Here is a 20,558-nt window from a genome sequence, read left to right on the forward strand (position 1 = left end):
CACTTTTAGCGGCTTTATTGAAGAAGCGATAACAAAATAGAGTAAATACAAAAACATTCTTCGTTGACCTGCCAATAGCCTCAACTATGGCCATTATTTATTAGCTAACAGATTAGCCCGTTTACAACCAGCCTACTCTACATTGTCATTCACTGACTTTAACATCATCAGGAAAGTGCCGGGAATAAAAGTTGTTTCCTGGCCAGCCGGGAGACTTTGTCTCTCCAGCATGTCCTGGATAATCCCCGGGGCCTCCTGCCCGGAACGCCTCCCTGAGGCATCCTAATCAGATGCCCGAGCCACCTCACCTGACTCCTCTCAATGTGGAGGAGAAGCAACTCGACTCTGAGCCCCTCCCGGATGACCGAGCTTCTCACCTTCTAAGGAAGGGAGAGCCCGGACACCCTGCGGCAGTCATGTGCCTCCAAAATAATGGTTGAGGGAAGTGTGGGTATAGAGCGACCGCCATGGCCAGGACCGGCCCGTAAATACACCGGCCGTTTTGGAAAATGACCAAATTTTCCCGAAATTCCTGATGGCCACATCACTCCTGCTCACTCAACAGACCAGGCCCACCTTTTCAAAGCACACAAGCAACATCGCCACAGATAATATTGTGGAAAATATGAGGATAGTGACTTCAAGCTCAACTTGAAACAATTATTTATATATATATATATATTTTTTTTTTTATACAATTTAATCGTGGATTTCTTTGTTAACTGCAATATGGCATTTCACGAAGGGTTGCATGACTTCCATTTTTTAAGGCGACACAAATGTGAAGAAAGTCAAGTCATTACTGCGAATGACATCGTCAATATTTTTTCAACACAGCAATATAAAAAAAAATATATAGGATGTCATGCTTTACAATAATATTTATCACAACTCAGACACTCAAGAAGAAGACATGCCAGCTGTCATGTGATTCCAGCCAGACCAAAAAAAAAAAACAAAAAAAAAAATCCCATCTCAAAAGGAAAAGCAAATAAATAAAACTCTCACTCTGTGTGCTTGCCGCTGGGACAGCCAGGTATCGTTTGCACAACAACTTGGCCAAATGAAGAAACCTCCTCGTCCCTGTTCTGGGCGCACCACAGCGGCGGGTTCTGCATTGTGGGAATTTGCTGAGTTTGCAACTCATCACAGACCTCTTTGTGTGCTGTGGAATAATTCCCAGCTCTCCTTCCACTTTGATCGCACTTGTTGTATTGTGTATTAAGGGGTTCAAAACCGGCGGCAAGGTGTATTACACAGTGCAAGCTTTTCCAGGCAACGACGACCCTCCCACTCCACTCAGTGACAATCGGATATCACCAGGTGTGAACAGACCAGTGTGCCGTGGAACATTCAGGTCACATCTTGCGGTAATATATCCATTTTTTTTTTGTTGTAAAATAAATAAATAAATAAACGCCAGTGAAGCAACGGAACCAAAACAATTGCCGATAAATGTCAAAGCTAAAATGCTGTGACAGCTGACTCACAGCACCTCTTCAACTCCGTAAAATACTTTTTTTTTTTTTTTTTCCAGTCATCTCTATGCTGCTGCGCCCGGTGGTTGGCTCTCCTGCTTTCCAGTAGGTGACTCAAATCGATTAGCTCGCTAATTTTACAGTCAGGCATGGGCGTGATCGGTCTGGCCGGAGAGCTGAGCCTCGATGTCAATATCGATGTATGCAAACGTTGGCCAAGCTTACATCATGAAATTGCCGGGAAAAAAAATAAAAAATCATAATAATTGCGGCCTGCTTAAAATGCGATGCTAATACAGGAACCCGTCCTTTCGCTGTCGAATGACAACTCTTAATTGCGGTGCAGAATAAAACCTCAGGCCTCATATTCTTACAAAATATATTTTTTTGCATATTGATTCACACACGTCTGACAAATGCATATTTTCTCCTCCATTAACCACAGGTTTTTTTTTTTCCCCATTCTGAAATATCAGCACATTAGGATTTGGAAAGGGCTTTGTCAATGCACGATTCTCGCAGAAGTCATTGTTCTCCTCATAAATGGATAAACATCTGCTGAGCTCCATAATTAGTCGGTTTACAAACATTGCTTTAAACAGGTAGCATATGGAGGAGTCAAGGATTTATGAGATTTTATTTTATTGCATCCGTCAGTTTAAAACATGATTAATGGAGGAGTGCGTTAACTCCTTGATGGCATTTGACGCACTGCCGCACTGTCTGATGCTTTTTTTTTTTTTAATTGATTGCCCGGCAATTTTATTTTGGGAAATCATTTCTGTTTAAATCTCCGACTCTGCTGAACCATCATTCGGAAACAGTGCCGAATTGCTTCGGAGAGTAGATAAGACAAGAAAATCAAGTTGAGAAAAACAGCATCCAGATGCTCATGTTTCCTCCATTGGACAGAGGATTTGTCTCTGAGCCCTTCATCTGTCCGTGCTCCTCATCTTCTCAGCCGTCTGTGGCCTGTCCCCGGCTGGGCCGATAGCCGGATTCACGGCGGCGTTGCCAGTTCCTTCCCTGGTGGTGGGAAACAGGAATCATTAGCAGTTTTGCCTTTTGCGCAATGCCTCCCTCGTGGTCAAATCGTGTGCCCACACACGCGCCAGATTGTGTGGTCACCCCTCTCTTGGAGGATCTGGCGCTATCACACAACAGCGAGGAGATTTGTGGCTAAGCTAGTCGAATCCTGTGGAAAGCCGAAAATCTTGTGGGGTGAAGGGATGGAAGATATCACAGTCTTAGGATTCCTTCTCTCTCATTATGGAAGATTTAGACGGATTAGTCTACTTTTCGGAAATACACAAAGATGTTTTAAATGCTATTGTTGTGATTGAAGTCCACGAAGGTTAATGTCCAGTTTGGAATATTCCTTCATGTTGTGCAAGTGTGTGTGTGTGTGTGTGTGTGTATGTGTGTGTGTGTGTGTGTGTGTGTGTGTGTGTGTGTGTGTGCGTGCGTGAGCATGTGCTCGCATGCGGTCTGTGGGGGTTGTTTTAACCTTTGAGCCTCAGCCAGCCTGCTTTGAGGATCACCCCATGATTCTTCTTCTGCCAGTGGAGCCTCTCTCAAATACGGCGGCGTTGCAGTGTAGTGGAGCAACTGATGGATCGCTCAGACTCATTGTGTTTCCGCTATAAATCTCTGGCATTATCTGTTCTCCTAGGTTCACCGCAGTGAATAATTATAGGGTGTTTATGGAAGCAATGAGTGAAAAATGTATCTTATTTCACTGGGCGCACCATTACGGCTTCATTATTGCATGATTGTGTTTGTCACTTAAACTATCTCGGCAATAAAGCTTAGTGATGCTGCATTGTTTTCATGCACTTTAAGTCCAGGTTGGGAAGGTTTCCTCCTCGTGTACTTTTTATCTGCAAGAATAACATTACACACTATTGTAATTGTTATTAATGTATTTTTTGTCGAACCTTGACTGGATTACTGTAACGCACTTGACTTTGGAGTCGGCCAATCCTCCATAAAGCGTCTCCAGTTGGTCCAGAATGCTGCTGCCCGCCTCTTGACTGGTACTCAGAAGAGGCAGCACATAAGCCTTCACTGGCTCCCTATACATTTTAAAGTTCTTTTTAAGATTCTAATCTTTAAATGGCCTCACCCCACCTGACCTCTAGAGGTACCGAGGACTAAGCGTTACCTCTAGATCGAGCCTTTTCTGGGAGGCTCTAGATCGAGCCTTTTCTGTTGCTGTTCCCTCCCACTGAACGTTCGGCAAGACCCCCCCCCCCTCGCTGCCCATCTTTAAAACTAGTCTTAAAACTCATTTTAATACTGCGGCTCAGTATTTTTAGTTTTACTGTTTTGTGCTTATCTGTCTTTGTTATTAATTTATTGTTCTATTGTTTGTTGTTGTGTGAATTATTTTTGTATAGCACTGTATTTTTTAAAATCTGTGAACAAAATGTTTAGTTACAATGATTTTAAAAAAAAAACTAATCTTTTCAACCTTGGAATAGCTAAGGGTGTAGGGCCTTGTTCAAGGAAGGATACAGCAAAGTCAAAAAAAACAAATGTAACACTGAACATATCCCACTTTTTTTTTCTGTCATTCACTTCAAAACTGAAAGAAGCCGCAATTGTAAGGACCCCAAGATTGATTAGCAAAAGACTGGGGAGATGGGGGTTTTACAAGGCATTGCTTCTGTGCATTTGCAGTCTGCATGATTCTGGCCTACATTACGGAAATGATTGTCTTTGAAATGACCTTTCTTTTCGGCTTTCAGAGGGTTTTAATGTCAAAGCATTGATAGAGCTATTTAGCTTGTTGCCGCAGCCCTCCACAAGAGATTTTGTGTGCGTGTGTGTGTGTGTGCGTGTGTGTGTGTGTGTGTGTGTGTGTGTGTGTGTGTGTATGCGTGTGTGTGAGAGCGAGCAACAGCGAGCAACAGAAGTGCTGTTCTAGTTTCTGCCCGCAGTGGGTGAAACATGTTGTCCAGCGCGGCAGTAGGGAGGATACTCAGGGGCAGCTGATTATGACCGAGAACATCGTCACTTCTTGGACCGGGGCCACTCCATCGCCATCTGTCCTCAATCCAAAGAGAGCAGGGCATTTTTCGACATGCATGTTTGTGTGCTGTGAGTTTTAGAGCAGGGCATTTTTTTCGACATGCATGTTTGTGTGCTGTGAGTTTTTAGTATTATTGAGAATTATTTATCTCACTCTGTCATATTTCTCCAATTGGCTGCGTAGACAGCAGACCGCGCGTATTCAGCAATCAGGAAGTCACCTATTCATGGATTCTAGCGTGGCTAAAACAGGCAGGTTGGTTTTGTTTGTTGTTGTTTTGTTTTGTTTTTTTTGTGTGGCAAAATACTGTCTATAGTTTGTATGGTCTAGCGTGGCAAAAACAGGCAGGTTGGTTTTTTTTGTTGTTGTTTTGTTTTGTTTTGTTTTTGTGTGGCAAAATACTGTCTATAGTTTGTATGATTGTTGTATTGTAGCATTTACTGTTGGCTGGACAGATGCCTCCCAAAAAAAATAAAAAATAAAATACACTGAACTAGATGTCCACTAGAGCTGGCATTTACTGTTGGCTGGAAAGATGCCTCCCAAAAAAAATAAAATAAATAAAATACACTGAACTAGATGTCCACTAGAGCTTGGACTTGTATCCTAAATTTCCATTTGCTATATGTGTTGACGGCAGGGAATAATTTCCAAAGGGTTTTGAATGTTGCTCATTACAGATTTTAACCAACATCCAACAAATGTCAAATCCAATTGGATCAAAATGCTAAACGAAGTGCATGTATAAAGCACTTAATTGGCATCATAGTGAGCCCAAAGCGCTTTACAGACCTTCACAGTCACTTATTTGGAAACAATGTCTTGAGAGGACATTTGTTTTTTGTGTCGAGTGTATAGTTTAAAATGACTTCCTTTGGCTGTTGACAAAAGGGTTTTTTTTTTTTTTTTTTCCTGTAGGTACATTCTTGTTCCGCCAAGCGGCTGCATGCTTGCTAGCTCGCTGTCTCTTCTCTCTGGTGGCTGACTTCCGCCACATTACAGAGTGAGTTGAGAGGCCTGCAGCGGACTAGCGACAGAGGCGTCGATGCGACTGCCGAGCTGGGCTTTGTTGACCGTACTGCTTGCCATTCTAGCTGTTCTTACAGCAGCTCTGTTCTATTTTTAATTAATACACATTAATTTGTGTGTGTGAGGTCACGGTATTTGTAGATAGATCGGTTTGCTGGGGTTGTGGGCTCAATTAAACTACAATAAATGAGGAAACATTCTTAATTCCAAAGAGTGATTATTCCATCAATTTTGCAAAGAAGGTTACAAACTAGCAGGATCGGTTAGCTTGATGATGCACAGGCTGCATAAGCAACCTGGAAACTGAATTCAACACGACCCCCACCGCATCCTTCGGATCCAAGTGAAGGGCCCTTTATCTGGCCTATTTCATTTGAATGGGAATGAATATTTGTCCTACCCTGGGACGTTGTTTCCCGTTGTCCACTGCATCAGCAAACAAAGAGATCAATGGTCCCGGTCTTTTCAAAGATTCTGGACTTTTTTGTCTTTCAACTCTAAGAATGTCCTTTCATCTACAGGCTGCAGTGGTGTGGGTTATAAAGAAAGGGACATTCCAAAGCAGGAAAGGACAGTCTAACTGGAATCAAACGGTAAAGGAAAAGGATACAGCGGTGGATGGATGGTCACCAAGCCGGCTTCATGTCGAGATGGTTGAAGTCGAATGGCGCAAGGCTCCCTGTTGTCAGTACAAATAGGAAAGAAAAGCCGTCTAACGAAAAACAAACAGTCTGCTAAGGCACCCTCGCACTCAGTCTACTTCTCCCACACACTGTTAACAGGCATTGTTATACATACTGAGGTGGCATAACAAGATGTCATTTAGTTGCCCCCCTGTAGCTGCGTTTAAGGAACATTTTAGCGGCGGCTCAGTATCCGTGCGGCTTACGGATGTCAAATGCCGTTACTTGGAATATTATTTATTCAATGTATGCAACTCTGTGCTCCACATTAGCCCCCTTCAATCGAGGTGATATTAGGAGAACAATGCGGGTAGTTTTATGGAGGATGCAAAGATATGAACGGCAACTGTTTTTCTCTGATAACCTCAGCTGGTTACTTTTTGATCCTGCTAAATTAAGATAAAGGACTTGGTTAATTAAACTGTCACAAGGCAATCCCTTGAGGAATTGCAAGGCCAACACAACTTTAATTGGGTGACTCAGATTGTCCCTGCGTTGCCTCCTTTCTCAGGGCAGCAGCCCCCGGGAGAGAAAACAACACCCTCCTTGCTGCTGGCAAATGTTGAAGGGAATGTCAAGTGTGAACATTTGAATATGGAGGGATAAGGGTCAAGATGTTGACGCCATAGATTCGTTAATATGCTAATATATATATATATATATAGAGAAAGAGAGAGAGAGAGAGAGAGAGAGAGAGATCTTACTCTACATTTAGCCATACGCCAATCAATAAATTGAAAGGAAAAGAAGTGTGCTGAATGGCAAGATACGAGTGGTTCAAATTCATGACTAGTTTTAATTGGTGTTTCTGTATTCAGGAATGAGGGGTTTTTTTTTTTTATATTTCTACATTTGACTAATCACTATGGTTGCAAGATAGGTCGCCAAAACCCTTTGGACATGTTAGCGAGCTTAAGCTGCATCTGTAATTACCAGCAGCCAATTAATACACGACCTCTCATCCAAGCTCAAACCACAACTCAAATCTGTTATGGGGATTTCGGATGCTGGCTGCACATCAATGCGCCGGTGTTTCTCATGTACAGTGCTCTTGGGAATGTTTTTTTTTAATTATTTTATGTACACACACACACACACACCACGGGTGCACACCTCTGTATTATTAATTTTCAGGTGTGTTTAAGTAAAGCAAGTTACTTATTTCGTGTATTTTTTATTTTTTTTAACATTTGTTTTTCCTTCTTCTGGGGTGATAGGTGAGCGGCATACCTGGTTTCCACTCCTTACCAGTAGGTGGCGGTAACACAGTCTCTTGCAAAGCGTCATAAAATCCCGTAAGATGAAGAAGAAGAAGAAGTTGATTTCAGATCTAACAATTGTAGAAAAATCGTAATGTTTCTACAGAAAAGATGTATTGTCCTTACTGGTTAAGTGTAGCACTAATATGAATATTTGAACCCCGTAAAATCTCGTGTATCATATGGACCCGTGTATAATACTCTCCCCCAATCTACCTTTAAAAAAAGTAGTTTAATAGTAGTGGTACCTCTTGTTTGCAAAGCCACAGTAACATCCATTTAAAATTGCTCCTGCAGCCAACCGCATCCCTGAACAGGACATGAGCAGTGAAAAATGGATGGATGGATTAAACAGGTGAAAACATTTGTTTTCTCTGCGAGCCAGATGCAATCATCAAAAGATCCACACCTGGCTCGCGAGCCATAGGTTCCAGACCCCTGGTCTAGGCACTGGTAAACAACTACACATTTTTGTGTCATATTAACACTCTTGTATAATACTGTTCAGGATTTTTGGGGGTGGGGAGGGAGTTTACAGTTCATATTAGATATTGCATCACGCACCACATTAATTTGTTTCCTTTGTCCGATATACTTTTCATAACATGCCTGAGATTAACTGTTTCTTAAAAAAACAGTGGTGTTGTTGTTGCTGGAGCGTGCGTCCTCGACAGCATCGTCTGCGGTGATGTTTTGAAAACAGCTGTCCATCTGGCGCCGAAGGTGATCGAAATCTATCTTGATTAACAAGTGGGAAATCTGTGTGATGGTGCCCCTTGCATCTTATCAGCTCCCAAGTGGGGATCAACCGGGATGAAGTTTTCATCCGAGGGATAATCTAGTTTCCTGGATTGTGATAAAGCTGCTCAGGATGATCAGGAGGATGAGAATCGGGTTTGGGCGCCGTAGCTGAGTGGGGGTCACGAATGCCTGCAAAAGCATTACCTTTTGTGCTCGCGTGGTAGCGAAAAAGAAACAAACATGGCAGTGAGAGAGTGAATCGGTATCCAATTTGATGTCCCACCATGGCCTCTTTCTGATGTTGGGGTCCAGCTGTTTCATCAACATGACAAGTGCTTCAGGAAACTCCCTCATTGTTCAGTGACCAATTTGCAAACAAACCAGAATGCTGTCAACAGGCGTTTTCTGCCCAGCGGCTTGCGTTTCTCCACACCCGTAATTTGGTGCGGGGTTTGTAGGGTAGGGGAAGGGGGGGGGTCAGGGGGAAATTGGGGCGGAAAGGCAGTCCACACTTGGATTAGGTTGCCTCTCTATGTCGAGATTAAATGGAATAGTGTACTTTTAAAATGGCCGAATTTAAAAGGGAAAACATTTCAGTGTACCTCCATCGCAGAAGTTGTGTTTTTAATTGCTAAAAGTATTTAGCAGAGTTCCAAAACATTTTGGAGGGTTGGGGGCGGAGGATTAGTGAAAACTTTTTTGCATTTCAGATTATATCTTCAGATATTCCCCGCATTTCTAAAGCAATAATTTAGATCATTTTAGGTAGTCGTGCCTGACCTTGTCACAGATCACTTTTCGCAACGTCACTGTGGTGCAAATTTCCTTACATATCTAATTTTATTTTGGCAGATTGTTCTTTTCTTTTTTTTTTTTTTTTGGCTAAATTGAGGGACTTTTCAATAAACCATAGTCCAAAATTTGGGCTCATATCACACGTTTCACTCACTCACTCACACACACACACACACACACACACACACACACACACACACACACACACACACACACACACACACACACACACAAAGGACAAAGTTTCAAGCGGCTACCGCAAAGCAAAACTGGCTGACAGAATTGCATGTCTACGGTAAGCATTGTTCGCTAATGTAACGTAGCCTACCACTGCTCGTCAGAGTGAATTGTAATCCTTCCATAGGTGGTCAAGGATACGCCGAGTGATTTCAATCGCTCTATAACAAATGGTAACAAACTAATCTGAGACTTGCTTCCCTGTCTTTCAGAAAAGAAATTTAGTTCATTGATGTGATGTTGATTTAATGATTGATGCTAATGCTAATGAGTTGGGCGTGTCATTGGCTCAAAAAAGGCTAGGCAAGTCATCTGTAGGCCTTCCCGACAATGAATCTATCGACTTATCGTTGAAGAAATAAACTGGACAAAGTCGTTTTTTTTTTTTTCCAGATTCGATAAACTGCCATTTGCATGTGTGTTTGTTTACATATGTCATCAACAGGCAACAATAGCCAACCTGCTCACCTCAGTGGGTGGTGAGACACACACACACACACACACACACACACACACACACACACACGGAAGGTGAAAACAGCGTGGAGGCAGAGACAAAAAAAAAATTAGCATACTCAAGGCTACTTTTTCTAACGGCTTCAGTTGTACAATTCCAGAAAGTTGAGCAGCATGAATGTAATTAGTTCTCAAGCCTAATGCCACAATGGGAACGTTTTGAATCCAAGCCAGCTGAATGCCAAGTGGCCCGCTCACGTCAGCGAGCCGCTGTCGCGTTTGTTTGAAGAAAGTCGCAACACAACGAATGTCGAAATCCATTGAAAGCACAACCGTTGCAGCCAATTTCTTCGACTGCTAACAAAAAAAAAAAACCCACACACACACACGCATGGCAATTTCCCTGCAGCTTGCAATTATACAGTCGCGCCTCACATATAGCGTGACTCCCTTTATACAAAAAGAGATGCAGCCATTCAACACTGTTGCAAAACCGGCATTTGAAGATATGCCGCAGTACCAATTGCCTTAAAAGACGTGCAGGTGAAAGAAGATGCTCTCAAGGAAAGAAAAACATCGATTTTACCCTGCCAGTACTGAGATGTGGTTCAATGTGCTTGAGAAAAGAACGACATCAAGGATACTGCCGTTTATTGCGATCATTTCCGGGAAAATATAATTCACGTCGGATGACGGAGGTGTGCGCTGCTCTTGAGCAAGTCGTAGCATTTGGACTGTTTGGAAAACCCGCGAACACAGCCTCACGACGTACATTATCGTGTCGAGTTACGTGGCATTTACTCTTTGTGCTACTTTGCTAGCTTTGCTTGTGAAACTTTTCAGAATTGTGATCAGGCGGCGGGTATGTGCGTGCATGCGTGCGCGCGCGCGTGTTTTTCCAGGCATCTCTCGAGTCCATTAATCCCAAATCTAACAGATTTACTGCATAGGCAGCCTTTGATGTGTGCCGAATCCCTCGCTGGAATCGTGGAGACAGCTTCCGGAATGAATACTCACTCCCCTTTCTCTTGTCAGGAATAGATTTGCTTACTTTTTTGGCGAGGCCTGTCCAGCAGGACAGCTGCTGCCATGTTGTGAGTCCAAAATCCAGGTGCGCTTTCACCACCGCGACTGCGATCTGTAATTTTACATGAGTGATCTCTTTTAATCCCATTCTTATTTTATGTAAGCCTTATAATCTTTGACCCTAATCTTAAACCGTCACACCGAATTGGGCAGCACGAAGAGGAGTCGGTTGTTTTTTCCAATCCCGTGCATTTGTTTGGCGGAAAAAATGACCGTCTTCAAACCTCTGGGCTTTCTTTTCAGCGAGTTTATTACAATGTCTATCCATCTATTGGTGTTTTCGTTGCAGCGGCCGGGACTTCGACGCCGCCTCTTTTAAAGCCGCCGTTCTCCAGCGTAATGAAAAATGGAGATGCAAAGAAAGTTTAAATTAGATCGCGAGATGGAAAATACATTTGTATTTGAAATGATTATCCACCCCCCCTCGCGGCTAGACTAATAGACCATGATTGCATTTCCTGTGCATTCCTGTTCTTTTAATCGAATCACACTTCTAAGCAGACGAGTGAGCGTGAGTGTTTTATGTTTATCCATCCTGCGACGCAAGCAACCAGTGTCTAGACTGCAAACGCCAATTTGGCCGCGGCGCAGAGAAACATCAATGCTAAAGCAATGTTGCTGAAACACCAGGCAGGGTTCTCAGTCTCCCCGAGAGCGGAGAGTGCGGTGACAGACAGATGGCGATAGGAGGAGGAGCAGAAAAAGACGGGTTGGCAGAGCTCGCTGTGGCTAATACATCCAAAGTGTGTCAGTTAGCTCTCGAAATGCGTTCGGCCCCGGGGTTGAGAAAGCTCCGCTCAACCTTCCTCCCGCCACCTTTTCACTTAACCTCTCTTGTAATTCAGCCAATATCCTTCAGGGAACGACATTCCTCTTCAATGGCCAAAATAATCAAATGCCAACATACGAGTGGACTGTTTTCTTATTACTGGTAGTCTCATGAGGACGGGTGCCGAATGTTTGTTATCCGTAATACCAGTACTGTAATCCCTCGTTTTTCGTGGTTAATGGGGACCAGAAACCCCTTGCGAGATAGGCTCCTCCGCCCTAAGAATTTTTGTATATGTGTACCAGCATGTTTAAAAATATATAGACGGTGTTTCGGTTTTACATATTTGAGACAAAGATGACAACAGTACATGCAGTTACTTACAGTACATGCTCTAACCACTCGATGGTGCAGCTGAGGTTTTTAAATTCCCGAAAAATCGCGGTGACGGGTCGCGCTATGACGTTCATCATCATCTTATTAGTTGAAATACGTTTAAGGTTTGGCGGCACGGTGGTCAACTGGTTAGCACGTCGGCGTGTCGGACAGGACAAGATAGAAGATATTTGACCAAGATGTGAGGGTTGTGGGCTAACCCGAATTTGAAAGGATAAAACCAAGTAATCAGTCACTAAGTTAGTTATTTTAAGGCAACCGCAGCAGCAAAGTTTGTCATGTGTGTTTGCTGCGTGTGTTCTTTGTGGCAGGCCATTTTTCTGTGTTGTGTATGTCGTCTAAAAATGTGATTGATCGGGGATTTCGCATTCGGTTGCACCGCTGTACATTCATTCTCAAGATATGACATTAAAGGAACAAAAATGATGACGCTGAAACAAAATTTGCTCTTGCAAATAAATAAAGCGGCATGGCTCAGGAAGTCAAGTGACCTTCTGAAAAATGGAAAGGTTACCAGTTCAAAAATTGACTGCGCTCATGTTCTCGCGGCTGCGTGACACGCATTCTTGATTTTTTATTTTTTTTTCGCCTCGTGCGAGGTATGTTGATTGACTTTTTTTTGGATGCTTGACATCGTGATTGAGGAATAAATAAATGAAGCCGGGAAAAAGCCTGCACACAGTAGAACAGATTTGCTGGATTCATCAATCGGCAGCAAAAATCAGGCATGCGCCTAAATGGGCAGCGACGGCAGAATTTTTAGAGCCGTCTCTTATCCGACATCATTCATTCAAACCAACTTCATGTGCGAATTATTTGTCCTTGTAGCGGAAGTATGATTCATTAGGTGATTCAATCTATTTGTTTTTCTGGTTTGACCTGTTATAATGTGGCATTGGGCTTGAATATTGTTTCCGAACTTCATTCATTCATTCATGAATCAATTCATACAAACACCAATCATTTAATTTGCGTATCCTCTTAATTGTTCTCCATTCACTTGACGGTTCCAAAACCTGACACCGTCACAAAGAAATGACCGCCCGTCCGTCGCATCTTTCTATTTCTGCTCGTCCCCTTACCGAAGGTCATGCATTACACGGGGCGATATTGATACGCGGCCACTCGATACCGTACTCGCGCATATGTGATGTTGCCTTTGCAGCGATGATTCTGAAACGGGGAAAATGAAGCACTCCTCGTAATCCCGCTAAAGCAGTACACATGGGGATGATTACTCGCACAAAGCCACGGCACCCGGAGTTGTTGAAATCCTTTTGTTCAAAAGAGAGCGACAAACAGAGAGGCAGACGGGGAACAAGTCGGAAAGAAAATGATTTAATTCGCTCAGTGTGACAGGATTGCGTGTCGTCTGCTCGAGCTTCGTTTTGTATGGGTCGGCTGAATAAAACCCCGTGCGGGGATTGTAAGACAGACAGATGTGCTGTATAGTTTTCCTATTTCATGCTTGGCCCATACTTAGTGCTCTCGCTCTCTCTCGTGCGAGTATCTTTTGTCATTGACTCAAATAGTTTTTTTTTGTTGTAAAAGGTTACGATATGACTGACAGCCCATTTGATTTTGCTAAATATACCCACACACACTGTGAGGGTGTCGTGTGGGGAGCAAAGCCGCAAAACAATGCGCTCCTTCATTTACGTCTGTAAACAGTAGTAGTGGGAACCAAGTCATGATGCAGGCAAGCTGTGCTGTTTATGTTGCGTCTGACTGAGCACGCTGAGCTGCGCACAATAAAGCCCAGGCACATGCGCGCTTTGCTATATTAAGATGACAATCTGCCATAAACTCAGGCTAAAGGAATAAATATACCCAAAAAAAGAAGGGGTGGGGGAAGGGGGGGGGCAAGGCGGTCCAGAAGAATCCCCTGTCACGGTGCAATCCCCCATGTCCTAATTACACAGGCTTAGAGGAAGCGACGGATTAGCTACTGATTCACCACGCTTCTCGTCTCATATTTTAATAAGTCTCCTTCTTGTTCCCTTGTTGCCATCCGACGTGTCTTTCCTCAGGTACAAGTCACATGTTACAATTAACCGGCGACGTCACCTTGCTTTGGTGGCTTTGCGGTTTTTTTTTTTGTTTGTTTACACATATCCAGGCCAACGCCGTACGGCATGAACCGCCTGAGAAAAATACTGGAGTGTCTTCAAAAAAACAAAACAAAACAAAAGCTCAAAACCAAAGGGCAACCCTTGTTGCTAGCAGGGGCACAGCCAGAAATTCTTCAGTGGGGGCGGCCTTGGTGACACAACGGCATCATTCTTGATCAGACCATTCACCGTCAAGGTTTCATCAAGTGAAATTCACGTCCATCCAGAACAGTGCCCGCCACGCTCATCATCAAGCAGGAACAAATGTCGGTAAAAAGCGACGTTTCGTTCAAGTCATATCTTAAAAAGCGGACACATTTCTTGATTCTTCCCAATTCCAAACGCTGCGTTTTACATAAGCGTGCTGCTGCTTGTATTATAAGCGTGTGTGTGCAAGACGGGTATAAGGTGTATTTCATTTCATGAAACCGTGACTGTGGACGGTATGATAAACAATGACTTCTCAGCCATGTTGTGAAAGTCGTGATTTTGATTGACGTTGGCTTGTAAGAATCGTCAGTCCTTTGAATTAAAATGAATCATGTTAATCATTGTAATGTTTGCATTCAGATCAATGTTATATTCACTCTTTAAATATGGCATTCATAAAAATAACTTGTGGCGGAGGAAAAATCACAAAGATCAAAATTTTACCCCAGGTGGCCACAGCTATCCTGTAGCACCTGGTTGCTAGCGTTTCACGCAGTCATCATTAAAATGACAAGAGTTGCCATATCTGATCTGGTTTATATTCCAACAAGAGATGCATACGACCGCACCCCTTTAAAGATGAACTACTATGAAACATAAGAAGAGCCGCTCTGCTTTAATTTTGGTTGAAGTGGACAGCGGGATTGGCATCCTTTGCATGAGGGGAACCCAATTTGAGGCATAACTTTCACCCAAAAATGTTTCTATGCAAAATGAGTCATTTTATGAATGAATCGACTTTGAGTTGGCTGACGTCTTTGCACTCTACATCCAAGTTAAGCCAACTATAGTTTGATCGTGTTTGATAGCAGGAACACGGCGCCAGGAGAAACCTATGGTCCTCTCAGACATCGACAGCTAATAGCTTGCCTGTGGCTGCTCTCGTGAAATTGCTCCATCGTTAAAACACTCAAGGAGTGCGAGAAAGATGAGTTGAAAAGTGAGCCGTGGCCCGAGGACATTCGAACAGCAACGGTCTTTTTCCATCCAGTGACTTAAAACCCTCCATTGGTTTGGCCCACGCGACAACCTTGCTTGACCCCGCAACTTCCTTCAACTCTGCTCCTGAAATGAAGTCAAGGGAAAATCTATCCACTGTGAATTGCGAACACTATAAGGATGTTGCATGTGTATGTCTTTGAATGTAATTTGTTGTGGTCTCATGTGTTTGTCAAGTACCCGGATGCTACAAAAATGGTCACCCCCTCGGTTCGAGAAAGCAACCCAGACACCTGTCATTGAAATAACTTGAAACTGATGAGCCCGCTCTTTGCCAAAAATGCATGATGACAAGCCACAAAGCTTCTGTGAGAATTTCCTTTGCGCAGATGAGTCAAAACTGGGTCTTTTTGGCAAGGCGCTTCGGCTCTATTTTTATCGACGCAAAAAATAAAGCATCTAAAGAAACAAATGCTATCTCTTGTGAAACATCAATAAGATCTTGGCAATATTTTGGGGGCTGATTTGCTCCATCTGGCACAGAGTATGGTGAATTTGTGCAGGCTATAATCAAATCTTACCCCGATGAAGGCATTCTAAAATGAATGCCGCAAAGTATCCGAAAGCTTTGCCTCAGTTGCATGTCATGGTTCCAACATGACCCAAAACATTCACCTGAAAACACACAAGAAAGACGAAGAACAAAACAAACTGAGGGCGACCTAATTATCGCTGATCAGAAGCGGGTAGTGTAGCCAAAAAAAAAAAAAATGCAGGTACTGAGTTAGAGTGTGATCATTTTTCAAAACTGAGCAGAAACCTCAAATGGACCAAAAATATATAAGAGGAAGGTGTAAATTTCGATATTTTATAACTGTCACTTTAACTAAACTAATCAAGTTCTTGGCCTGGCGGTGTTTTTGCTCACTAGCATCTGTGGCTAATGGAGTTACTCGCCACTCAGCATTTTCACCAGCCACGATTTGGCTTTCTGTCTGATCCGTGTGCAGCTCAGGTGATTACGACCTGACCTGTAGACTTAATTGGCTGAGGAAAGTCACGTGGGATGGCTTAACTGACATCATTGGTCTGTACGCTTCGTCAGAACCGTGAAGTCAGTCATGCTGTGCCGCTTAAAACAGAAGTTAAAACAGTAAGCTTTCTATTTTGGGCTCCAAATATGGATCCGGATAGAAAATTCAAAATCAGCCAAAATCTTCAATTAACTTTCTCGGTTCACACTTGTGAAATTGGCTCAGCAGGTTCAGGTTACATCAAACAACAGGAACGAGGCAGTTCAGCGCCTGCCAGAACTGTTTTTTTTCTGTCATGTGTAATGTGAAGTTAGATTGAATGTGAGGCCACGGGTGTCCCGCTTTTTCTGACTGTGAGTCACACAACGCCGTTTTCTTCATTGTTTCTGACACGCATCACGTAAATTAGCCACTTTGGAAACTTTGCCTTCGCGTGGGTCCGCGGAGACTTTGTATGTGCTCATGTGATGGCCTGTCTCAGTTAAATCGGTGAAATGGAGTCAAATGTTGCGAGCGGTTACGTTGAATTGGTAAAATACACACTGACAGCACCCGTGACAGAAGTCGCGCCAACAAACTAAAACAAACAGATTGCGCAAGGTAGATGAGAAAAATACAAGTCACAAGCAGACAGCTGCAATACACTGAAAAAAAGGTTTTGTGGAATTGACTCCATTTTATTTCGTCAAGTGATCCGGACATATTCTTTTAAGAAGGCTCTACTTCGAAAAGTTGATCTGGATCCTGATGATTTTATTTTGTGCCACCACTTGACGGAATATAATGGATGAAATTCAACACGGCGGCGTTGTTTTCAGCGGTCTCGAGGGGCCAGAAAGACCCTTGTCAGGATAAAGCGGATCAGAAAATGGATGGAGGGATGGATTGATTTTACTTTTGTCACTTTCTGATTATTTCGGTGACAATGTTGCGATTTCCCTTCTTTCCCAACAATGTAATCCTTCTTTGCATGTTGTTAAAAAAAAAAAAACTAAAAAAAACAAACAAAAAAAAAAAACCAGCAGCAATTTTCAGCGTGTCGTCACACATCATTGATGAAGTTCTCAGATAAAGACTGAATGATGGTGTTGCCAGCCCCTTTAGCCGTAGACGTTAGCAAACCAGTTTGGTCAGATTTCAGTTCTTCCCACCTTGGATTGTTAACCGTTAAGAAAACAACCTGACGTGACACTTAAATCTGACACCCTTCATGATAGACAATAGCCATGCTGCGTACAAAGTATTCGCGGTTGTGTTTGTGTCACAGTTTCAATTGTATATGGCTGCTTGATGATGTAACATTCCTGTTTTGAACCAGTGGCAATTTGTAAAAATGGGTCGGATCAGACTTTCAATGACAGATTTTCATGTCATGTTCGCGACACGCTTCCCATTCATTCCGTCTTGACTCAGACAGGAATATACACATCCACACGCAGATCTGCCACAGCCATGATAAAATATTGTTGCTAACATGGCAACCGTTTTGGATTTTCTCGGCCCACGTTGTGCTTTTAATGCTATCGTTTGTGCTTGGTTCAAAAGAAAATGGGCCCTTGTGCGTTTATCAGCCCTACCCCCGGCACCGCTCCGCTCCCATCTCCGCAACGGCCGGACCTTTCCCGTCACCCGCAGCAGACATCGCCGCTTGCTCACCATCGATTCGGCTTTGTGTGTTTGTTTTTGTTTGAAGATGAGCTCGCTTCGCCCGGTCCTGCTCCGCTTGAGTTTGTGTCCCGCGCTCTGCTCTGCATAAACGCTTTCTCCTCGGGGTGTTCTTTAAACAACTTAGCCGGGGCATTAGCTGATGGAGGGCCCTGCGGTTTGTGAAGGAATGCCTGATGAGAGGACATGTTTGATCCTGAGATATACGTCCTTGCTTGAGTCTCGGTATCGCCAACCACCAGGCTCCCTTACTGCCGCTGCTGCCAAGCATTTCCCGCTACGCATCGCCATTCTATTGCCTCCCACTGCGATAAAAGCTATTATACAACCCCCCCCCTCGCTCCCCCGAAAAAAAAAAGTATCCCTTTCTTCTTAATCCCCGGCTAAACCGCCCACAGTCCTCTTCTCCTCATACTTGACCACATTCTCGAGGACTTTGGAATGAGCAATTATATGTTGTTCGCCAGAAATGTATCGCAATACCTTTCATGAATAGTGTTTGATACAGCGTCATGGCCTGCGTGTTTACGGTGCACTTCTAAACGGTAAAGCAGTGGTCCCCAACCACCGGTCCACACAGAGACAGACCTGACCTGTGAGCAAATTTACGCCATCGGACGTGGCGGAAATGGACGCAACTCTAGCCAATTGGAGTGCCCCGCCACTCCTCTAACGTTGGTTGGCAAATTGAAATAAACAGAGCGCGCCCATAAATGAAAAACAAGAAGCGGTAAACAGAAAGTAATCGTAACACATTGACCCAAGGTACAGCTAAGTGCGCAGCTAAACGCGCCATCTTGACTTCCAAAGATGATGCTATTTTCCCAAGAGAAGTTTCTCCCTTGGCGACGTGGAGAAGGAAGCTGTTGCGCAAGGTATGTCGTCCGAAACAAGGCGATACAAGGAACCCGTTGAATCATTTGAACAATGATCAATGGGAAAGCATGAAAAATGTGAGCAGAGTTGGCACAGCCTGCCCACATAAACATGAGCAGTTTCGTCGCTAACAACTAACCGGCAGCTACTAGCAATAATGCTAACATCGTATGTAGGTTCATAACTTAAAAATTATTCTTTTTACATTATAAGGCATATTCGTCATTCCGAATTGGTCCATTTCTTAGTCGTTCACTGTTATTCTATTCTACGTTTGTCGTACAGTAGTGTAACACAGTTTGAAATGAGTGGGAAAAAAAACATCTATGTGAATAAAATGTTCAATTGCTCTGTAATCATCGTTGTTGTCAGTAGCAGCGCTTTAAAACGGGCAATTTAAAAGCAATGAAAAAAAAACAAGGTTGCCGGTCTGCGAAACAGCATATTCTTGTCTAAACCGGTCCGTGACACAAAAAAGGTTGGAGACCACTGGTCTGAAGTATTTATTTGTCATTGACAGTTCCCACATTTGACTGTGATGAGAACAGCAAAACTGCAAGTCAGTGTAAATATACTTGTATGACCTCAAAACAAACGGAGGAGCACCACCCTTATTTATACTTCGGGTGGTGAAAAACAATCGCATGATCAAGGCGGGAGGATGTTCCTGCTCCTGTTGTGATATCAGAAATTTCACCTCTAGTTAACAAAAATATGAACGCTGTTTTTACCCTGCATTTTCTTTACACTCATTGGTGTCACATATTGAGTTAAAAAAAAAATGCCACTGCTTTTTTTTGCTGATAAATAAATAACTTGTGGTCCACTCAGTAAAATAACCTTTGAGTGGCCAATAAATGAATCGTTTTTTTCATGCAAAGTGCTGTAGTTTGCAATGCACTTGACAATGATCCTCATTTCATCAAGCGGTGAACCGAGACCTGGTCGCTATTGAACATTTGCTCTGGACGTTTTCATCTGTGCAGTTCCAATATTTAGTTAGCTGATTCGGTTCGAGCATTAGAGGAGGGGCCCGCATGCATCAGATGGGCTCAACAGCAGTAGGCGAGGAGATTAAAAAGACAATAACGCACACATGGAGGCACACACACACACACACACACACACACACTCGACGGTCTCCCTCAGGTGAGCAGGTGCGACTGTGGTCTGTCACAGATGCTCTCTGCAACTTGTCAGCTGCCATTCCTCCTGTCCAGCATGGTTTCTGATGGCAGGCGGGGGGGTTCATATGATGCTTCACTATTACTGTGTTTTGGGATTACAGCACTCGTGTGTCAGCCGGCTTTTTTGTTTATTTATTTATTTTTTTTCTTTGTTATGTTCAGGCTGAGAATTTGGAATGGAAAGTTCCAAAGTCATACTTTTGAGTTGAATTTAAAAATCATTTTCTCCATACATTCTATAGCATCATAAAACGTGTTGTTTCCAATGTACACGGCATTTTTTTTTTTAATGCATGATTGGAGATTTGCCTCACGCAGGCACGACAATGCTCCTGCCTCTCGAGAATAGTCACTTTGCATTTATTATCACGTTGAACCTTTCATCCAATTTCCCGTTCAATACTTGTGACAAGACCATCAGTCCATCCCCGTGCTCACTTTGATGTAACGCGCTTGAAACCGTTTCCTCCCACCCTCCCCGCACGAGAAGAGCCGCGTGTGACAGAGGGACATTAATCACATGGATGGGTAATAACGCAAAGAGGTTTGGGGAGGAAGCGCCATGGTGGCAAA

The 20,558-nt window shown here is 43.3% G+C and overlaps 1 protein-coding gene and 1 long non-coding RNA gene across 3 annotated transcripts in view; one reads left to right on the forward strand and one right to left on the reverse strand.

The window, feature by feature from the left end:
• The window catches only part of pcdh17 (protocadherin 17), a 55,573-nt gene that overhangs the window by 30,068 nt on the left and 4,947 nt on the right, over positions 1–20,558 (forward strand). The gene's annotated exons all lie outside the window — the stretch shown is intronic.
• On the reverse strand, positions 10,227–19,040 carry LOC109524621 (uncharacterized). The gene is made up of 3 exons (XR_002169988.1): positions 18,948–19,040; positions 16,832–16,834; positions 10,227–10,239 (listed from the first exon to the last, which is right to left on the reverse strand). It is a non-coding gene; the product is annotated as an uncharacterized LOC109524621 (long non-coding RNA).

Source organism: Hippocampus comes, unplaced genomic scaffold, assembly GCF_001891065.2.
Source record: "Hippocampus comes isolate QL1 unplaced genomic scaffold, H_comes_QL1_v1.1 scaffold21, whole genome shotgun sequence".
NCBI classification, from domain to species: Eukaryota; Metazoa; Chordata; class Actinopteri; order Syngnathiformes; family Syngnathidae; genus Hippocampus; species Hippocampus comes.